At 52.9% G+C, this 14,484-nt stretch overlaps 1 protein-coding gene across 5 annotated transcripts in view; it reads right to left on the bottom strand.

Annotated features, from left to right (window-relative positions):
• Positions 1-14,484, bottom strand: part of ARHGEF2 (Rho/Rac guanine nucleotide exchange factor 2) — a 126,743-nt gene that overhangs the window by 69,768 nt on the left and 42,491 nt on the right. Inside the window, exon 1 of one of the 5 annotated variants that reach the window (XM_039512718.1) lies at positions 1,100-1,160. The exons of 3 other annotated variants lie outside the window; for them this stretch is intronic. The gene's annotated coding sequence lies outside the window, so the exon portion shown is untranslated. Of the gene's footprint in view, positions 1-1,088; positions 1,161-14,484 lie in introns of those variants that run through there. One more of the 5 variants, XM_039512715.1, reaches the window with a different exon arrangement.

Here is a 14,484-nt window from a genome sequence, read left to right as displayed (position 1 = left end):
CATGGGAACCAGCGCTGCTCCCCACTCCTCCGCCCCCATCCATCCCAGTGACGGACACCATTGCTTAATGAGATCCCAGCAACAGAACGCCTGTTCCCTGTAAGCTGAGATTTAACACGGGCTGCACTGCCGAGAAATGGAAACAGTCCAGTCCTTCCTTTAGGCCGTGTCAGGGTCACCCAACCGGCTGAGTTAGAGCCCGATCCTGCAGACACACAAGTAACTTCCCCCAGAGTAGCGGGTCCCATTGAATTACCGACACACAAGCACCTGCAAGATCAGAACCCTCACACCTTGGCTATACGCCACAGTTGCATTGACTGATTTAAACAGGTGCAAATCCCCTTATGTGGACACTTAAATCTGATTGCATTTGGCTTAATTTGGTGTATCCTGGTTCACTAAATTAAGATACCAATACATCACTGGGATTTAAATTGAGGTAACTAATAAGAATATTTAAATATTAAGATATAATTTAAAAATTGAGATAAACTGTGCATAGATAAGGCATGTGTCATTTTTGTGGCCTGGTATATTTCTAAAAAAATAAACAATAAATGAGTAGATCTCAAAGTGCTTTACAACAGAAGTCAGTATTATTATCCCCATTTTACAGATAGGGAAACTGAGGCAAAGAACGGCAGGGGGGAGTGAGCCAGCAGTACAACCCAGCTCCTGACAGCCACTCCAGCGCTCTAACCACTAGCAGACACAGCCTCCCCTGAAGTTGCTATTTTATTTATGCTAAGCTCCCAGAGAACAGAACAGCTTAATTTGCAGTGTCCTTTGTTAGCAAGTCCAAACAAATGCCATAGATGGTGATGAGAGTTAAACTGAAGCAGCAGAAGGCATGAGAGAAATCAAGACCCCAACAGCAAGCAAGGGGAGGTTTTTGAGCTTCAGTTGGGAAAGAAATAAGAGGTGGAAAGGGCTGCAGAGGAGAAGGCTCTTGCGCTGATTGTGTGTGCGAGCAGAGAGAGATGAGGCAAATAGAAAGGAACAAGGCCCAAGGAGAGGTGTATAAAGAAGGGGCTCTAAAATAAGGTATTTATTGAAGCATATGAAAGAAATAAGCAAGCAGCCACCTTAGCTTTACCTGGGATGGGGGCCTCCTGAATCTTTACCAGGTACCCACACGGAGAGGACATCTCTAAGGCCAAACCCCAAGTGCTCATGGGAGCTACTAACTCTCTCAATTAATTAACCACTTCATCTTTAGACAGCCCACTGCTTTGTTAGCAGCAGCTGCCAATGCTAGCACCGAACGAGCCCTTTGGGGGATGGAGGGGGAGCACTGGCTCACTGCCAAGGGCGTTTTAATGAAATCCACTAGCCAAGAAACAAAGCCAACCCCTCTCTCGCACTGGGATGACGACACGCGGCTGGTGTGCCAAGCGTGGGCATGCTACCATCGGCGCTGAGAGGGGAAAACACCATTCCTGCCAGGAACACTGCTACCCGCTTTGCAGCCAGCTGTAGGACAGAGGCTCATCCCACGTTTACAACTTCCTCTGGAGTAGATGGTGTCAAGACGCTGGGTCAGACCCAGTTTGCGGCGAAGTGCAAGAATGTGGGCAACCGCTGTAGAAAATCTAATATCCTCTATGAGTGTGTCTCTGCTGCAGCGTTAGCTCAGCTGTTCCCCCTCCAGCCAAACCCTCTGACCTGAGTTTAGTGTTGCATCCAATCCTGGGCAGGTTGGGGTTAGAGACTTTCACTCTGTAGTGTGGACCCAGGCTAAACCCCACAGATGCCGCTACTCCTCCAGTGCCTTCCCTCTGCACCCATTACAGGTGAGTCCGCCCACTTTTCACAGGGAACGAATCACACTGCAGCCCAAAGAACCAGGGGATGGGCCCCAGCAGCACACAGCAGCAGCGGTGAGGACGCAGGAACCTGGACAGGGCGTTGCAGCCTGGCTGCTCCCACCCAGGCAAACTCCGTAGTGAAGACGCACCCGAGCTGCAATGAGCTTGGCGGGGGTTTCAATCCCACCTCCCACTCTCCCAGCCCACTTGGCACTAATGAGCCGAGAACTGCCCCCAGAGCATGGAGGTGGAACTGCTCCTGTTCCTTGCAGGAGTGCGTGGAGGACAGAAATTTGCTTTGTGGGATCTGCAGCACCGTTTACCTGGGGGACGCTGCTTCTGCTCCTGAGCCAGCGCACAGGGGAGACAAGAGGGTTAAACAGTCCCTGGGCTTCCTACAAACAATCCGTCCTTATGTTTACCAAGCAGCCTCTCAGGACTCCACCTTGCCTGGCTGCCCTTCGTAAGGGGAGGACCCTGAGATGGAAAAAGACCCATTTAGCCTTCTCTGCGGTGTGCAGAGTTGGGTAATTGCTACCTCTTTGTTTTGAGCCTTTAAGTATTGAAGGCTGTCTCTGCAGGGCCAGCGGCTGCATCAGGAGGCAGCATGTTAGGGAGTGGCGCACGCTGTGCTCTCAATCAGAGAGACTTGACGTTGGTTCTTTCTTGCTTGGGTCGTTCCCTAATCTCGATGAAACCATTCAAACTGAAAGTACTACAGCATCCTTATGACTATTATGAGGTGTAGGGTGCTAGCAACTAGGAGCCCGTGTCATGGCCCAGGCCACCTGGACAAACATCGAACAAAAAGACTGTTCCTGCCTCACAGAGATTATAATTAATTTCCATAATTAAAGCATATTTCCTAGTCTGATTGCCATGGCATGGCTGTGAAGTTAGAGGGTCCTACCACAGTGTTTGATTTTCTTGGGGAGTGTGGTCTCCTGGTCAGAGCTAAAGGAGGGGGGAATGGTTTCCTTAGGAGCACCTAGCAACCTGTTGTCATTCCCACATCCATAGATGGCCCCAGCTAATGAGGGAAGGCAGTGTGGGCTAGTGGTCAGAGCACCAAACTGTGACGCAGGAGACAGCAGGTCTAATCCTGGCTTTGCCACTGCCCCTGAGGAAGCTGCTGTCCCTCTGTGCCTCCGTTTCCCCTTACACTCCATCCAGTCTATTTAAACTCTTTGGAACAGGATCTCTCCCTACGTGTACGTCCAGCACCTAGCACGGCAGGGCTGTGATCTTGGGCGGGAGCTCCAACTGCTGCCATCATACCTCTAATAATAGTTCAAGGGAGAATCAGCAGCAGAAAAGCCGGTGCCCGCACCCTGCAGAGAAAACCCCGGCGCGTCAGATTAACACATGGACGGGCGGCTTGTTGTTCCAGAGGCCCTGGATGAGACCAGTGTCCGGTAAGATCTGCCGTCAGTGGAAAGCCCCTACAGCGGAGCTGATGAGAGGTCACGTGCCAGGAAGTGGCCCCTTATGGGGAGAAGGGGAAGTGGCCGTGGGGGGGTCTGTCTAGGTTAGTTTCCTTTTCGGAGGCTAGAGCCCTGGCGAAGAGGGTTATGAACAGCAGCTCCCTGGGGAAAGGAGGGGAAGACCAGGTTTAAACGGCAGAATCCAGGCCCCAGTGCTACGGAGCCGAGGGCTCGTCCTCTTCACAAGTACTTTCTGGTTTGGCTGGCACCCCTGAGCGCCCCTCCGCAGCACAGACGAGAGCCCATTGGCATTGCTTGGTACCAATACCCTGCCGCATCCTAGTTCTCCCTCATAAAAAGAATCCGCTCCGTGTATAAGGTGTAGAGTGGCTGGGATTTGATGAGATCCTGGGGGGTGTCTGCCAAGCACCAGCAGCAAACCCCCAAGGCCTGAGGAATCTAGGAACTCCCCCTCCCCCCTGCCACAGACCATTAGTGCTGTGGCTCCCCAGGGCGTGATGCTACCAGATTCTACCGTCTCCTACCCTGTATTTGTACCGCACCTAGCACAATGGGGCTCTGCTCTTGGCACTGCTGTAAAAAACCCGCTCAATGCTACCCATGCCCCTGTTTGCTGCTCTAACCCCAGGGAGACAGGGCTTGGCCGGGTGGCGAGCTGCCAACTCATTAGGAAATCCGTCCTCGGCATCTCTTTTTAGCTGGATTCAAACCCAGCGAGGGGCTGCTGGGCCCACACGAGACATTCCACTGACTCACCCACCTCTTCCGAGGATGGCCATACATGGGCCTCCAAATCAGGCGTCTTCATTCCTCTGAGCCATGCAGCAGGACTGGGCAGCCAGTGTTCTACTTATTGGTCCATCTTTGATTAGCTCATAGACTCTTAGGACTGGAAGGGACCTCGACAGGTCAGCTAGTCCGGTCCCCTGCACTCCTGGCAGGACTAAGTATTATCTAGACCAGGGGTTGGCAACCTTCCAGAAGTGCTGTGCCGAGTCCTCATTTATTCACTTAATTTAAGGCTTCACATGCCAGTCATACATGTTAACGTTTTTAGAAGGTCTCTTTCTATAAGTCTATAATATATAACTAAACTATTGTTGTATATATAGTAAACAAGGTTTTTAAAATGTTTAAGAAGCTTCATTTAAAATTAAATTAAAATGCAGAGCCCCCCCAGACCGGTGGCCAGGACCAGCAGCGTAGCTAGGGGGAGAGCAGGGCAGCGGCCGCTCCCCCACCGAGCACAAGTGGTGCCTTTTTAATTTTACTCATCCAGGAGCGGGGAAAAAAAGGCGCCACCCACTGCGGCACTTTTACTGACAGGGTGGCACTCTGGGTCTTCGGCGGCGGGACCTTCACTCGCTCCGGGTGTCTTCGGCGGCACCTCAGCGGCGGGACCTTCACTCACTCCGGGTGTCTTCAGCGGCACCTCAGCGGCGGGACCTTCACTCACTCCGGGTGTCTTCAGCTTCATCGCTGAAATGCTGCTGAAGACCTGCAGAGCGAGTGAAGGTCCCGCCGCCGAGGTGCCGCCAAAAACCCAGAGCGCTGCCCCGTCAGTAAAAGCGCCACAGTGGGTGGTGCCTTTTTTTTTTCCCCGCTCCCCCTCTTCCCTCCACCTGACTACGCCACTGGCCAGGACCCGGGCAGTGTGAGTGCCACTGAGAATCAGCTTGCGTGCCGCCTTTGGGACACATGCCATAGGTTGCCTACCCCTGACCTAGACCATCCCTGACGGGTGTTTGTCTAACCTGCTCTTAAAAATCCCCAATGATGGAGATTCCTCCCTAGGCAATTTATCCCAGTGCTTAACCACCCTGACAGTTAGGACGTTTTTCCTAATGTCCAACCTAAACCTCCCTTGCTGCAATTTAAGCCCATTGCTTCTTGACCTGTCCTCAGAGGTTAAGGAGAAAAATTCTTCTCCCTCCTCCTTGTACCAACCTGTCATCCCCTCCAGCTCTGAAAGGCCAGGCTCTCTCAAGAGCGAGCTCAGCGCTGGTGAATGGGTTGCAGCAGTTTGTTTATCCGTCGAACGGGCACTGAGGAAGAGAGCAGCTAGAGACCCCAACCTAGTGGCAGGCCCCGCTGTGCTAGGAGCTGTACAATCAGTGAGAGAGTCTCTGGCCCTGACAGCTTCCAGTCTAACCACAGTCAGCTCCCAAGTCATTAAAGCACTTTGGGAAAAGTCGCCCTCCACAACTTGCCCAAGATAAGGGTCGTGTTGGAGCCGGGAATTGTGCCCAGCTCCCACATGTCGCATGCGGTCCGTGTAACCTCTGACCCATCCTTCCTCTCCAGCACAAAGCGTCCGACTGGTGGATGAGCTGTTTTATTCCAGTCTCGTCTGTTTGCCTAGCAGTAGCCTCCCCTTCTTCAGCTCCATTCTCTGCTTGCATGTCCACCACTCACGCTCCCTCTCTCAAAATACTTCAGAAAACCTCAGGTTAAAGAAAACCCCTCCCCAGGCCCGCTGACAGTGGGGGGCAATTGCCCAGGGGCCCAGGTGATTTAAAAGGGCCCGGGGGCCCCCAGCAGCGGCAGCAGCGCAGTGGGGCTAAGGCAGGCTTCCTGCTTCACCCTCGCTCCACACCACTCCTGGAAGCAGCCGGCACGTCCCTGCGGCCCCTAGGGAGGGGGTCTCTGCGCGCTGCTCCGAGCGCCGACTCCGCAGCTCCCATTGGCCGGGACCTGCAGCCAATGGGAGCTGCGTGGGTGGTACCTGTGGGCAGCGATGTGCGGAGACCCCCAGACCCCTCACCTAGGAGCCACTGCCAGAGGGGTGTGCCGGTCGCTTTCGGGAGCCGTTCAAGATAACCGCCGACCCCCTGACCTTCTCCTGCATCCCAACCCCCTGCCCCAGCCTAGAGCCTGCACCCCCACTCCCGCCCAGAGTCTGAGCCGACACCCAAACTCCCTCTCAGAGCCTGCACCCGCCCCCCCTCCCACACCCCAACCCCCTTGCCCCAGCCTGGTGAAAGTGAGTGAAGGTGAAGGGGAGCAGGGGGCGGGGCCTCAGAGAAGGGGCGGGGCAGCAGGCTGGGCAAGGGTCTTTGGGTTTGCGGGATTAGACAGTTGGCAACCCTACCGGGCGGTGCCACAAGAGCACGCCCAGGAGCGCAGCCGGCAGCTCGCTGGGCACCAGTCAGCAGAGGCCCAGCACCACCCAAACGTCAGGCGGACGGTGCGCGTGGGGGGGCCCCCTGACTGTTCAGCCCTGGGGCCTGGAATTGCTGTTAGCAGGCCTGACCCCAACAACTCTAACCCAGACACAGCAGAAAAAGTCCCAGGCGGATTCTCTGCCCAGTGCCACCGTTGTCGTTGCAGAGGGACCATAATCCCAGGAGCGGGGGAGGCGGGGGGTAAAGCAGGTGGTGCGTGGAATTCAGGAGCTGTTTCTGCCACCATTGGTGGGGGCTGGTGTGTGTGGGTGTTGTTCTCATGGTGTGTTTCAACAACAGGCGCAGGGTATGGAACGTTACCAACCTGGTTCCCGTAGCAACCGAGGGGATTGTTTAAGTACTAGGAATGGTCCGCGAGGCAGTGCAGGTGAGTGGTTCGCCCCAAGGAACAAGGCGCGACGTTGCAACCGTTTAACACCAACGCCAGTGCCCGGCCGCGGAACGTGAGCGCTGAGGAAGGCTGGAGAGCAGCGGATTGAGCTTTGCAATTCTCCAGGCCAGAAATCAGCCAGGAGGATATTTGAAGCCAAACCCGCTCATGGCCGCCCTTAGCCCTGGTTTGGTTTCAGCAGCTTTCTCGGCGCGGACGCGTTATTAGGATGGAAGACCAACAAATTCTGAAGCGCTTTTACCCAGGAAGGCTGCTAGCTGGCTGGCACATGGGTACCAAAAGCTTCAGAGTGGCCCAATAAGATCACCAGTGACAACATCAGCTGCATAGCCAGCCAGCCCGCCCCCCTGAAGGACTAACCAGAGACTGATCCAGGCGGCGCTTGATCTGCAAGCAGGCCCGTGTTCCCATGGGATTTGCCCAGGTGATGAACTAAAGTTGTGATTCCAATGAAGTTTCGTACCTGGTGTGTAATCAAGCCCTGGCAAGTGAGAGCCACAGGTTCGATTCCCAGCTCTGCAAGTGGCTCACTGTGTGACCTTCTGCGAGTCACTTCACCTTTCTGTCCCGGCACTTCCTCATCCATCACCCCAGGTGCTTCGAGCAGATGAAGCTCTGGACCAGGGACTCTCAATCTATTTCCTGGTAGTGGCTCATATTTTATCTCATGGGCATTCCCCACCCGTCAGCCCCGCGTCTCTCCCACTCATGCTACACCACTGTGACTGCTACAGTCATTGCTTAGATTCAGTTCAAGTGCAGCGAGGTTTTGGCCTTTTCAGTTTAGTCACCCTGCTTCCTTTGTTCTCCACTTCATCTCCCCGCTCCCCTCTGCTCCGCTCCTCTGAACAAGGGGCGGAGCCCAGCAGCTGCATGTGATCAGCCAGTTCCCTGCAGCGTGGGAACATTTCACACAGGAAGATATCAATCATTACTCCCCTGTTACAGCACGGAAAACTGGGGTGATGTTTGCTCACCTATCCAAGCACAATGCCTAAGCAATTACCCCAACCAACACAGCTCTTACGGTTTCTATATGCAAACAGGAAAACTATACTACAGTTTGAACAGTTTGTTTCAGATTATGGAAAATCGGAACAATAAAGAACCAAAGTAAAGTCTCCAGGGGGAAGAGCACACTGTGTATAGCTCCTCTGTAACATGCTGCAAAACTCTGCCTGTCACAACAGGAGCTGTGCCTTCAGACACATGATACATGACAGATGGCAGCTCTCTAGACATTTGAAAGGTGCAGTACAGAGAAAACAAAATCTTAAGAATTAAAGTCGCAGCCATCACCATAACTAGCTCCCCCGTTCCCTATGGCTTCAATATGCCCATTATATAGATGGGGGAAGCTGAGGCACAGAAAGAAGTGAAGTGACATGCTTAAGGTTGCACAGTAAGTTAGTGGCAGAGCCAGGAACAGAATCTGTAGTTACACCAGGGAGCTGGGCATCAGGACTCTGCAGTTCTATCCCCAGCTTTGGGAGAGAGCATGGTCTAGTGGTTAATGCAGATGCTGGGGAGCCAGGACTGCTGGGTTTTATCCCCAGCTCTGACTTCATCAGTCTTTGAGGAGTCTCTTCCCCACAAGCTTGCCTCCTGGGAGGACTCAAATTCCCATTGAAGCCACTGATCAGCATTTTCCTGGATCATGCCTTAAAACAGGGTCACATGCAGATTCCCTCCAGTGGGCAAGGGAGTATTGTCTAGTGGTTAGAGCTATGGGAGGGGCCTGGAAATCTGGACTCCTGGCTACAATACTAACTCCCTGTTCATTCTATGTATTTCACTGGCACCTCTCACCATGTGACGTGGAGTCTGAGATGTGTCCACCCACTGTGCCTCAGTTTTTCCATCTGTATAATGGGGACAACACCACCTCCTCCCTCCCCCGGGGTGGTGCGTGGCTTCATTTGTGTTTGCTTGGCAATCCTGCTAGAAGAAGGTAAGGTATTATTATAGTGCTTCCTTGCCAGACCTCCCCCAGACACACACCCCTTTCTTTCAGATCCTCCTCCACGTCGCCGCTCAACAGTTTCATGTTGAAATTATGCAGATTTTCCCCCACAATGCAGATTTGCTACATACTTTCCGACAGTAGATACCACATAACCAGGGATGCTGGAACAATTTTTATAGGGCAGGTGCTGAGAGCCATCGAACCAAACTGTGACCCCTGTATATGAAGAAAACCATTTCAAGCCAGGGGGTGCAACAGCCCCCCTAATGCCAGCACCTATGCAAATAACCCCGGATCCTGTAACACCCACCCCTGTCTGCATAAACTAACCCAAACTGTGTCCGATGCTTCCTCCTTCCAACTATGACTGGCAGCTCAATGAGTTTCCTTCAGTCTGCTGGTACCTCTCAATCACTAAGAGTTTCTGTGTACAGGTAGGAATCCCACTCAGCTGTTCAAAACATTCCACTCCCACCCCCATTATATCACTGCTGTCGCTCTTCAGCAGGGACTTTCCTACCCCATCACCTCTCATTACAGACCTAAGCTACACCCCCACCTGCTGATGTGTCATGCTCAGTGTTTTAAGTTACAGAGGTGAGGCTGAACTCAAAATGTTCCATCTCACACACACACCCCCTATGTACCTTCCAGACCCTGGGGAAGTTTCAGACCCATCATTTGGTTCCATCCCTTGTAAGTTACCTGTGTCAGAAATGCTGAGCAGTGTTTATTGACAAAAATCCTATCCTATCCCTTGCCCATCACCCTGCTATCTGACCCTCTTCCAGTAAGGCATTAAGGAGCACAATTAGCATCTGTTGCTTGCTTTCAACCTTCTGCTCATCAGGTACAAATGAGAGGAGAGAAAGATATATATTTTTTTCTGAGCATATCAGGGTTGGAAGGGACCTCAGGAGGTATCTAGTCCAACCCCCTGCTGAAAGCAGGACCAATCCCCAGACAGATTTTTGCCCCAGCTCCCTAAATGGCCACCTCAAGGATTGAACTCACAACCCTGGGTTTAGCAGGCCAGTGCTCAAACCACTGAGCTATCCCTCCCCCCTTAGACATAGACACCGACACCCTCTCTATATTTATACACACATATTGTGTGCACGTGATTAGCGAAAAAAATCACATGATTTACATATATATAAATTCCACAGGGGTCACAGCATTTGGTCCTGTTGATTTCATTTTCCTCTTGCTACGGAGCCCAGGTGCAAAAGTTCGGACCTGCTTCCGCTCTGTTCCGATCCAGGGACTTGCTTTGACCCAAAGGCGGGACAGGAGGTCGGTTAAGAAATTCTGATCTGGATCCAAGCTGGGATCGGCTCCTGCCTCCAGTACGTGGCGGCGGCTGGATCTGGGGTTTAACCCCTGTCCCTGCCCCCTCCTTGTCAGTCTTTGTCCCCCGCCGGCTTACCCTATTTAGACCGTGACAGATTAAGGTTTCATTTAGGGTTGCCAACCCTCCAAGATTGGCCTGGCGCCTCCAGGAATTAAAGATGAATATTAAATTAAAAATTATGTCATGTGATGAAAGCGCCAGGAGTACGTCCCACCAAAACTGGCAACCCTCTCCCTCTGCATCACAGAGCAGGGCCTATAAAATTAACTTACACAGCTGAACCAGCCTTTGAGAAGACCCCTCCCCACGGCCTCCCATCCAAGCCAGGCATCAGGACCTTGCAGGATCAGCCCCTGAAACAGGCTGACCTGCGGATTCCCTGCATCCCTTGGGCTGGGATCCTGTCTCTTTAAATAAAGGTGTGGGCAGGTTTCACCTGCTTCTTAACAGCCAGATCCAAAGTGTCCTGCTGTCAATGGAAGCACTCAGTGGGCATCAGTACGGGTCATGAAAGAGGATCTTTGAACTGCCGTAAGAGCGGCCATAGCATGTGATAAATCACTTCCCAGGAAGTTCTGCCCTGGCCCAGCCCTAGCCATTAAAACAGCATCCTAACCGCTGGGACAATGTGTTTGTCTTTGTTTTCATTAGCCAGTGAAATATTCAAACCAGGCCAGCATTGATTCTACGTAACGCTCATGAGCAGCTCGGCGGGTTTATTTTTAAAACACACACACGATTCTGATTTTAGAACATGAGTCACATCTAAAAATAGTAGAGGTTGAAGAAAAGGGGACACTGGAGCAGTGTTTGGGCGGAAGAGCGCTTCCAAACCTTTCGCAAACTGACACACAAACTGCCTGCTGCATTTGCTTTGCCCACTGCTAGAGGACAGCTGCCTCTGGGGTGGAACATGACTACTGTTTAGTAGCTCACAGCAACAGTGTACAGGGATCACTCAGCAAGCATGCAACTGCAGCCACCTCCAGGGGGGAACAACGTAGCTCTGTAGTAGCTCACAGCAATGCTACACAGCAACTCACCCACCCAGCATGGAAATGCAGCCACCTGTGGGCTGGACCACGTCAGCTGTATCGCAGCTCACAGTACTACTGCACAGGGATTGCTCACTCATCACAGAAATGCAACCACCTCTGCGGCGGAATGCAGCAGCTGTTTAGTAGCTCACAGCAACGCTGCACAAGGCTCGCTAACTCAGCATGGTAATGCAGCCATCTCTGGGGCGGAGCACTGCTGCTATTGAACGGATACACAGCAACTCGGCAGAACCATTTAGGGCACGAGGTAAAGAAGAGTCCCGTACTCAGTTGAAACTGCATGGGGAATTGAAGGACGCAAAATGTGAACACCCCCAAGGGACAGTGGCAAGGACTTCAGGGTTAACACTCAGGCAAAAAAGTGCCAGAGGACTGTGAAGAACCAGAAATAGGTTCTGTTCCACCTCTCCTCCACACAACACTGGCTCAGTTCATGGAGAGAGCCCCTCCTGGAGAATCACCACCTCCCCACGCCCTCCACAGCCCAGAACACAGAGCCTATTTCACAGGCTGCCTGTTGGAGGAGGACTTGGGGAAATCCATGCAGTGTAGCGTGGTAGAAAAGGCTCTTTCTGATGCTTATCGGGGAAGCTAGCTCCTGGCTCATTAACCTGGACAGCTAAGAAAGGAGAGAGCCAGGTGACACGCAGCTATAGCAAAATCCCTTGCTCTGGAATGGCCAACTGCATTACAACACGTGTCCTGATGTGCCAGGGCCAGCACTGGAGAGGCCCAACCGGATCACTCAGCCAGGGCCCATCTCCCATCCCAGAAACACAGCGCAGCTGGGCTCAATTAGTGGCTGGGTCGGGGAGCGGAGAGACTTCCGCGCCGTGCCACTTTGAAGGCGATTCAAACCCGCGGGCGGGCGGCCCCGTTGAAACTTATTGCTGGAGTGCAGCGCTGGGAGAGACAAAAATACCCCGCGGGAGCGGAGATCTGGGCACGTAACAGCCGGGCCGCATTTTTTCGCCAGCTGGGAAGCTGGCAACACCCCAGGGCCCAGGAGGTAACGCAAAGGTGGGAGCCGGGAGGCGACAGGGTGGGAACGTGGGGGCAAGAAACGTTCCAGCACCCCTCCCCCCACCTTCCGCTTTGGCCTTGCGACGGCGGAGAGCTCCCCATACACCAGGCAATCTCCTTGGCTCGACAACGTCTCAGGATTTCACTCTGGCCCCTAGTCTCTTTCCACGTTGCAAAGTAGGGTCCTGGGGAGTTGCACGGGGCTTTGCAAGCCCACTGCCGCTTGGGAGCTGGGGCAGTTTGGTCACCCCAAGCCCCCATTTTACAGATGGGAAAGCTCAGGCTTGGAGACCAACAGACATGAGGGAATCAGTGTCAAAGGCAGGGTCTGACCTCAGGAGTTCTTGGGCCCCAGTCCTGTGCTCAGGCCATTAGGGTAAATTACTCTGCACATGTGTGTCACTTGCAAACAGTCCCACTAGCTGCACAACTAGGAACCTAGCAGCATCTCCCCATGGTGCTGCAATTCATGGCCAGGGATTTAGTCCTGCTGGGAAGTTTGAGGCTATTCCCAGCCATCTGAGAGCAGCTTTTATTCTCACCTCCTCTTTAGCTGTTGCATAGGGTCAGGATTTCCTGGAACACAGATCACAGGCAGGGGCTCAAGCAAAGAGAGCTAATGTCAGAAATGGAGACCTGAACTGGGGACCTCAGATCCCGATACGGGTTCAGGCCCGAATTCACAGCTCGAATCTTTCTCTAGGGTGAGTGAGAGTCGAATTCTCCAGCCAGCGGGGCAGTTTGGACTGGGATTTCCATATCTCCCCCATGTCAGGATCGAAGGTTGAGGGTCAACCCCTAAGAGAGGCACAAAGTTACAGGCCATAAAATTACCCTGCCCCTTTTAAAACACGAGGCTGCATAGTCTAGCACAGGGGTCAGCAGCCTTTCAGAAGTGCTGTGCCAAGTCTTCATTTATTCCCTCTGATTTAAGGTTTCGTGTGCCAGTCGTACATGTTAACATTTTTAGAAGGTCTCTTTCTATAAGTCTATAATATATAACTAAACTATTGTATGTAAAGTAAATACGGTTTTTAAAATGTTTAAGAAGCTTCATTTAAAATTAAATTAAAATGCAGAGCCCCCCAGACCGGTGGCCAGGACCCGGGCAGTGTGAGTGCCACTGAAATCAGCTCACGTGCCGCCTTCAGCACCCGTGCCACAGATTGCCTACCCCGGTCTAGCGGCTGGAACACTGGGCCAGCAATTAGCAGAGCCGGGTTTTAGTCCAGGCTCTGACCCTGGCCTGCTGGGTGACCTCAGCAAGTCACTTCCCCTCCCCGTGCCTCAGTTTCCCCATCTATAAAGCAGAGATTAGCTCTCTCTTGCTTTGGAAAGTGCTTTGAGATCCCTGGATGAAAGCCTCGAAGGACGAAGCATTATTGAGCTTTTTCATGAAGAGCCCTGTGTTGACGATGTCGGTTCTAAAGGCCAGTGGTTTAGTATTTGGGGGTGAAGGGCCAGTGAGGCAGGGAAGAGTTTGGACTCCCAGTTTAAGCACAGCCCTGTTTTGCTAGGCAGACAGAACGCCTGATGCAATTGTTACATGAAGCCCTGTGTGTCCTGCCGGTTTGGCAAAGAACGTCTAAACAGATGATTTTCCCCCGCCCGGCTGGAGATCGCGTTAAAGTTGGACAGAAACGGCCGGTTCCTGACTACGGCCCTGTGACCACAATCCCAGACTTCCTGGAGAGGCAAGGGGGAGAGGCTAAGGAACTGACACCTTCTCCTTCCCTGAAATGAGAGGCTCAGTCGCCTAACTACTCAAAAGGAAATTTACGAAAGCAACTTTCCCGGGGGCCCCTGACCCATGTCCCGAGTCTGATCCCTTCTAAGCAAAACAAACTCGCAGCCACAGGGCAGTTCAAACCTTGTTCTCGAGCCGCTTCTTAGGCTCCAGGAAGCACTTTGGATCCAAACCGGCTGACACCGGCTTCCCTGGGGCTTTCTAACCAGCCTCAAATCTCTCTCTCTTGCTCATCTCTAATGCTTCCTTTGCACCCCTGGCCTCCCGCTAACTGCACACACAAGCAACAGCTAGGCAGGAGGTATCATCCTCTGGTTAGCACAGGAGCGGCTGCCAGAACTCCTGGGTTCTCCAGGCAGTATCTCTGCCACCAGCTTGCGGAGCGACCTCAAGCAAATCCCCTCCGGCCCCAGGGCTCGGTCTCTGGAAAGCAGGCAGGGGGTGCTGCGAGGCTTAGCTCAATCGTGTCTGTAGGACACTGAGATCCTCTGATCAAAGATGCTC

This window comes from Mauremys reevesii, linkage group 24 (assembly GCF_016161935.1).
Source record: "Mauremys reevesii isolate NIE-2019 linkage group 24, ASM1616193v1, whole genome shotgun sequence".
NCBI lineage: Eukaryota > Metazoa > Chordata > Testudines > Geoemydidae > Mauremys > Mauremys reevesii.
The sequence above is the reverse complement of the archived record's forward strand: the minus strand, read 5'-3'. Positions and strand labels throughout refer to the sequence as shown.